The sequence below is a fragment of the Schistocerca piceifrons genome, chromosome 3 (assembly GCF_021461385.2).
Source record: "Schistocerca piceifrons isolate TAMUIC-IGC-003096 chromosome 3, iqSchPice1.1, whole genome shotgun sequence".
Classification (NCBI taxonomy): domain Eukaryota; kingdom Metazoa; phylum Arthropoda; class Insecta; order Orthoptera; family Acrididae; genus Schistocerca; species Schistocerca piceifrons.
Window position 1 is genome coordinate 926,764,242 of NC_060140.1, and position 7,510 is coordinate 926,771,751.

The following is a 7,510-nucleotide window of genomic DNA, read 5'->3' on the forward strand; positions in this document are numbered from 1 at the left end:
AATAGCCAAATTCATCCCAAACTGTCACTGAAGCTACAGCAGCTGATATTGTGGTTTCTAGTTCATCAATGTCACAAGGTAAGGGAGGAACCTAAACTCATTGTTTAACATATCCACACAGGAAGAAATCACATGGTGTTAAGTCAGGGGACCTAAGAGGCCAAGAGTGTAAAGCCCGGTGTCATGGTCCTGTACACCCTATCTAATGTTGAGGCACGTTGGCATTGAGCAAACTGTGCACGTTGTTGTGCCAGTGCGGTGGTGCTCCATCTTGCTGATAGATGAAATTGTCAGAGTCAAGTTGTGGGAATATCCAGTTCTGTAGCATTGCTAGATAAGATTGTCCTGTTATAGTTTCTTCCTCAAAAAAGTAGGGTCCATAAACCTTGCTTTGCGAAACAGCACAAAAATCATTCACTTGTGGTGAAACACGTTCCTGTTCAATTGTTTCAAGAGGATATTCGAGCCCCCATATATGCTGCCCTAAAATGCTCGTCGGATTTGTTCCACTGTTTGTTCAGGAATGCATGGCCGGCCAGGACTTTTGCCTTTACAGAGACACCCTGTTTCTTCAAACTGTTGATACCACCGTCGAATGTTCTTTGGTGATGGTGGTTTAGCACGAAATCGAATATGAAACGCCCCCTGAACAGCGATCACTGACTGAGTGCGACTAAATTCAATAACACAATACGCCTTCTGTTGCGCGGACGCCATATTGCCCGAAACTGGCTGCGCGCTCCAGATCAGCGCTCGTAGCGACATCTAGCGGATTTTTTCTGAAGCTCTAGACCATGCCGATTACATCTTGCGCTGTTTCAGTTACCTAGTGACATTCGTCTCAATATTATTACAAAGTTAAAATCGGGTCATTCTTTTTGGGACATCCTGTATATTCTCCAAGACAATCTCTACACTATTTCTCGATAACAGAAAATTTGGTGCTCTTCTTTGAAGTTTCTCGATGTACTACGTTAATCCTGTCTCGTAAGGATCTCACACCACTCAGCAGTACTCCAAAACAGGATGGATAAGTGTAGTACAGGCAGTTTTTTAGTAAAAATGGTACAAATGGCTCTGAGCACTATGGGACTCAACTGCTGAGGTCATTAGTCCCCTAGAACTTAGAACTAGTTAAACCTAACTAACCTAAGGACATCACAAACATCCATGCCCGAGGCAGGATTCGAACCAGCGACCGTAGCGGTCTTGCGGTTTCAGACTGCAGCGCCTTTAACCGCACGGCCACTTCGGCTGGCTAGCTCTTTAGTAGATCTGCTGCATCTTCTAAGTGTTCCGCCAATAAATCACAGTGTTTGGTTCACCTTCCCCACTGTATTATATATGTGGTTCTTCCAATTTAAGTTGTTAGTAACTGTAATTCCAAGGTATTTATATGAGTTTTAACCCTTTACATTCGATTGATTTATGGTGTTATCGAAGTTTGACGGATCCCTTTTAGCACCATGTGGATGACCTCAAACTATTCATTATTTAGGATCAACTGCCAATTTTTGCACCATACAGATATATTTTCTAAATTGTTATGCAGTTTGGTTTGATCTTCTGATGACTTTACTGGACCGTAAAAGACAGTATTGTCTGCAAACAACGTAAAACGGCTGCTTAGATTGTCTACTAAATCGTTTATATGTAAGTAGACAAGGAACAGCAGAGGGCTTATAACACTATCTCGGGGAGCGCCAGAAATCGCTTCTATTTTACTCGACGACTTACAATCGGTTTCTACAAACTGTACCTCTCTGGTGGGAAATCACGAATCCAGTCGCATAACTGCGACGAAATTCCATAAGCAAGCAACTTAATAACAAGCCGCTTCTGAGGTACAGTGCCAAAAGCCTTATGGACATTTAGAAATTTTTGCACTCTGTCGTCAGGCCACGAGTGGCCTACCGGGACCATCCGACCGCCGTGTCATCCTCAGTGGAGGATATGGATAGGAGAGGCGAGGGGGCAGCACACCGCTTTCCCGATCGTTATGATGGTATTCTTTACTGAATCCGCTACTATTCGGTTGAGTAGCTCCTCAATTGGCAGCACGAGGCTGAGTGCACCCCGAAAAAATGGCAACAGCACATGGCGCCCCGGATGGTCACCCACCCAAGTGCCGACGACGCCCGACACTGCTTAACTTCGGTGATCTCACGGGAACCGGTGTATCCACTGCGGCAAGGCCGTTGCCCTGGAAATGCAGAAATATGGAATCAATTTGAAATTCCTTGTCAATAGCACTCAACACTTCTTGTGAGTAAAGACCTAGTTGTGTTTCATAATAACGATATTTCCTAATCCGTGTTGACCATCTGTCAATAGACCATTATCTTCCAGGTAATTCATGATGTTCGAACACAACTGGTGTTAATGATATAGGCCTGTAATTTAGCGGATTACTCCTAATGCCTTTCTCGAATACTGGTGTGACCTGTGCATCTTTCCAATGGATGTTTCGTCGAGCGAGCGATTGTATATGATTGTTAAGTGAGGAGATATTGCATCAGCATATTCTAAAAGGAACCTAACTGGTTTACTGTCTGGACCAGAGGATTTGCTTTTATTAAGTGACATGTTTCACTACTCTGAGAATATTTACTTCTAAGTTACTCATGTTTGTAGCTGATCTTCATTAGAATTCTGAAAATATTTTTTTCGTCCTCTTTGGTGAAGAAATTTCTTTAGGCTATATTTAGTAAATCTGCTTTGGCAGCACTGTCATCAACAGTGTTTTCATTGCTATCGCCCAACTGCCGCTTGCATACTTTACATACGAACATAATCTCTTTAGATTTTCTGTCATTTTCGAGACAAAGTTTCGTTGTGGAAACTATTAAGCATCCCGCATTGAAGTCTGTTGTGTCTAGCAATCCTGCATACTCACTTCGCTAGAAAAACAATTTTTTTCTTTATTGTTATTTTAGACACCTTGTGCAAAGGTGGGCTGTCAGCGGCATAATACGCTGCTCTTCAGCCGAGAGTGATACAATATAAAACATAATGGAGGTACAGATGATACAAGACATATGGCAGGTAAAAAACTGTAGACACTGAAAAACAATATACACGAAGCCGTTCACGCTGGGCATGAAAAAACACTAAAACCTGTGGACGCGGCGCACAAAACACGGACGACTGCGACGGCACAGGTGAACAGTGGTGGCATGACGGCGAAAGAACACTAAACACAAAACGAAGGCACACACACTAGACACTGATGGCGATGATCTCCGGCGCGCGAATGTCCACTGAGTGTGTACAAGTCCGTGGACCTCCCAAGAGAGGAGGAATGGGGGGGGGGTGGAAGACACAGGAAGTGGAGGGGAGGAGGACATCATCAGGGAGGGGGAGCTGGCGGAAGCCACCTTGGGAGAGGGTAAGGAGGGTGGAGAGATGGAGACCGGGGTGGGACGTGGGAATACAGGCGTGGCAGTGGACGGAGGTGGGAGAGGATGGGTGAGACAAGCGGGTGAGGAGGATCGAGTTTACGGGAGGTGGACAGGATCTGTATCCTTTCAAGGAAAGGGAGGAGGTGGGGGAACAGAATGAGTTTGTACAGGATCCGTGTGGGGGAGGGGAGATGGATGCGATAGGCGAGGCAGAGAGCATAGCGTTCAAGGATCTGAAGGGATTTATAAAAGGTAGGGGGGGGGGTGGAGATCCAGGCCAGATGGACGTAACAAAGGATAGTAGGGCGGATGAGGGATTTATAGGTGTGAAGTATGGTGGAGGGGTCCAGACCCAACGTACGGCCGGAAAGGAGCTTAAGGAGACGGAGTCGGGAGTGTCCCTTGGATTGGATTGTCCAGAGATGGGGGTCCAGGAGAGGTGATGGTCGAGGGTGGCGCCAAGGTACTTAAGGGTGGGTGTGAGGGTGATAGGACGGCCATAGATGGTTAGATAGAAATCGAGGGGGCGGTAGGAAGGGGTGGTTTTGCCTACAATGATCGCCTGGGTTTTGGAGGGATTGACCTTGAGCAACCACTGGTTGTATCAAACGGTGAACCGGTCAAGATGGGATTGGAGAAGGTGTTGGGAATGCTGCAGGGTGGGGGCGAGGGCAAGGAAGGCGATGTCATCGACAAACTGGAGAAGGTGGACGGGGCATGATGGTGGCAGCATGTCCGCCATATACAAAAGGTACAGAAGGGGGGAGAGGATGGAGCCTTGGGGCACACCGGCGGAGGGAGAAAAGGTGTAGGAATCCGTGTTATGGATGGTGTGTAGGAAGGACCGTGGGAGAGAAAGGAGCCGATCAGACGGACGTAGTTAATGCGAAGGGCGAAGGTTTGGAGCTTGAAGAGGAGACCGGAATGCCATACGTGGTCATAGGCATGTTCAAGGTCCAGGGAGAAGAAGATTGCAGAGCAATGGGAATTAAGCTCTTCGGAAAGGAGATGAGTGAGTTGGAGGAGAAGGTCATCGGAAGAGCAGGACGGCCGAAAGCCACACTGGGTAACGGGAAGGAGGCATGCTGGCAGAGATGCTGGTGGATGTGTCGGGTGAGGATGGACTCCAGGACCTTCCTGAAGACCGAGGTAAGGCTGATGGGATGGTAGGAGGAGATGGCGGACGGCGGTTTACCGGGTTTAAGGAACATCAGGATACGGGAGGTTTTCCACAGGTCAGGGTAGTAGCCGGTGGACAGGACTACATTGTAGAGCCTGGCCAGGGTGGAAAGAGACAGGAGCTTCACGAAGGTGGCAGTAGGTGACACAATCGTGACCAGGAGCGGTGTTGTGTTTTGTGCGGAGTGTAGCAATAAGATCCTGTGTAGTGATAGGAGCATTGAGTTCTGTGTGTGCAATGTTGTCCAAGTACTGGAAACCAGGAGCGAGGGGAGGGACAGAGTGAAACTTCCCCTTTGAACAATTATACATGACTGTGCTTAAACTGACACACAATATTTTGTTAGCGCAACGCAATCTGACTTTCAAAATTCCCTACAAAAGAATGGCCCTGACTAACATTAAACTATACCTTTCACAAATCACTTACCTCACAAAAATCTTCACTGCTCAAGCTACTGCAATACAGCGAGCGCCACTACTGCCAGCTAAATAAAAGATTCAAACTATGGAAGGCACTAACTACTGATAGGGATAGTTAGCAAATGAAAGATATTAATAGAGAACAAACAATGTATTTACCTTGATATCATCATATATAAATATAGCAGTTCATGACAAATTACAAAACTCCGCCATCTCTCTCCCCACATCCACCACTGCTGGCGGCTCACCTCCAACTGCCCAACGCTACGCGCTGTTCACAGCCAGCTGCCTAACACTACAATGGCGAGTATTACAACAATGCAAAGCAGCCACAGACTGCACACAGCACAGCCAGTGATTTTCATACAGAGGTGGCGTTACCAATAAAAAACCTAAACAGCCTACTTACATAGCCCCCATGCTCCCCACAAAAAATTTTACAAATTGGATTGGGCAGTGGCCAATACAGGTGGTCACTTAACTTTCTTACGGAAATATTTACGACAGCAGTTTCCGCTACAGTGACAGTCTCACATAAAAATATTTCACAGGTCAAGAATTAGCGTTGCAAATCTGTAGAAACAAAATCCTATTAATATAAGTGTCCAAAAAAATTTTCGCCGGCATTGTGATACATTCACGCATTTACACACATTTCATAACTCTTAAAGTACGATTCTTGGTTTCCAACATCCTGTTTCACAAGTCAAGAGTCCCTACCCACTATTCATTACTCCTTACCTTATTACACATATACGTATCCATCGACACTCGTCAATATTTCGTCATTATAAATATGAAGCATAATCAAATAACTCATATAGCCTCAGCCTATTAATCATAAACATACCTCGGGAGCATAATACACATCGTCGTCGTAAAAATAACATCATAACACCTCAGTCAAATCTCAAAATCGTCGTAGCTTCCTCCAATAATTAAAATAATTCTCTGCTCATGTCAAAAGTGTCATCTGCCTCAAACGTACTTTAAAATCATGCTCCCTTACCAAATATATCATTCAAAGCTCTCATAGTATCGCAATGGTTCCAAAAAAATATGAGGAGTTCACACAGTACAGACAAAATACAATTTCGTAAGTGTGAAGTTATCCAACGGTGTAATTACGTAAACATGTGTCACTGACGTAGTAAAAACATGTTTATCTCTCAGTTAAATGATCAGATAGCTGTGTAATTTGTGTGTTAGAGAAATATGGTACCGATGTGTAAAGTTGTATAAGCAAATACCATATTAGCTAGGGTTCCTTGTGGTTGCCACACACATGGTACACAAAGTAAGCATGTACCCCCCTGAGAATAAATGTAATTATACTCCCAGGTGTTACAAATTACAGCAATGGAATGAAATGTATCACGGAAAACTTTCTTTGTAATTAAAAAAATCTTTAAAAATAAGTGTTTTAAGTATAAGATTAATCACTCAAATACGTGTGCTGTAGCGCTAAACTGTGCATCTTGTCGCAACATAATCTCTGTGGAAGTGTCGTAGTTATCGTCCTCCGAAAGCTAAGTTCTGCAGAAGTCAATGTACTTACTTCATGATAAACAAAAGTGAAATGCTTTGCGTATAGATATCGTAGTTATTATGCTTATTGGCGTGATGAAGAAAGTACTGTACAGTAACGTATTGTTATGCCACGAAAAAGGCTGTCTCATTGTTGCTATACCACAAAAGTTACTACTAAGACGTGTTTTACTTTCCAGAAGAATTCAGAAAAACTGTGCAGATATAAAACAGATACACCGCAAAAGCAACATTGTAAATTGTCACTCATTAGTAGCGTCGTGATAACATCGTGTAGCTGTCACATAAACTAACCACTGTGTCCTCTGGTACCTCACAGAAAGTACTTTAAACCCAGAATGTATTTTCAAGTAAACCAAAATGTTGCACATAAAATCTCATTAGCAGTACCAGTATGTGTCCTAAGTATGTAAGCCTGATAGTCGTTACGTAATTGTGCAACTAACAACCAAGAATGTACAAATACAACACTGTGTCGCCTGTTCACTATAACAATCCATTCGTAATTTATGTTTAAAAATGTTCCCTAGGTTCTAGACTGGATATTTAACTTCAAACATTGTTGTATGTTAACAGTTTCTTAAGTCTAACACAGCATACTAGAAATGTGAAGTGAAAAATTTTGTGGGAAAGACAAAGTTAAAAAGCAGATTATCTTTCAATAAACGGTTTTACATGTGAAATGTGGTACAATCTTTTACTCTTCAAAGTACTCAGAATTTCACCTTGAACGCAATTATCATGCAGTATACGTCAGTAAAGAATACTGGAATTTTTCACAAGGTTAGTGTCTATGTTATTTTTCTCTGAGCCAGCCGGCGCACGTGGGTGCCTGCGGCGCGAGTCATTGTCTGTCTCTTTGTTGGCGCGCGTTGTTATTGGGATTGGGAGACCTAACTTCTACGAATTCGCCTTGCCGAGAGGGCCCAGCTCTGTTAGAATCCCGCCAGTTCTGA

General features: G+C 43.9%; 1 pseudogene; it reads right to left on the minus strand.

Moving 5' to 3' along the window:
- Window positions 1-2,085: 2,085 nt before the first annotated feature.
- Window positions 2,086-2,203, minus strand: LOC124791202 (annotated as a pseudogene).
- Window positions 2,204-7,510: the final 5,307 nt, after the last annotated feature.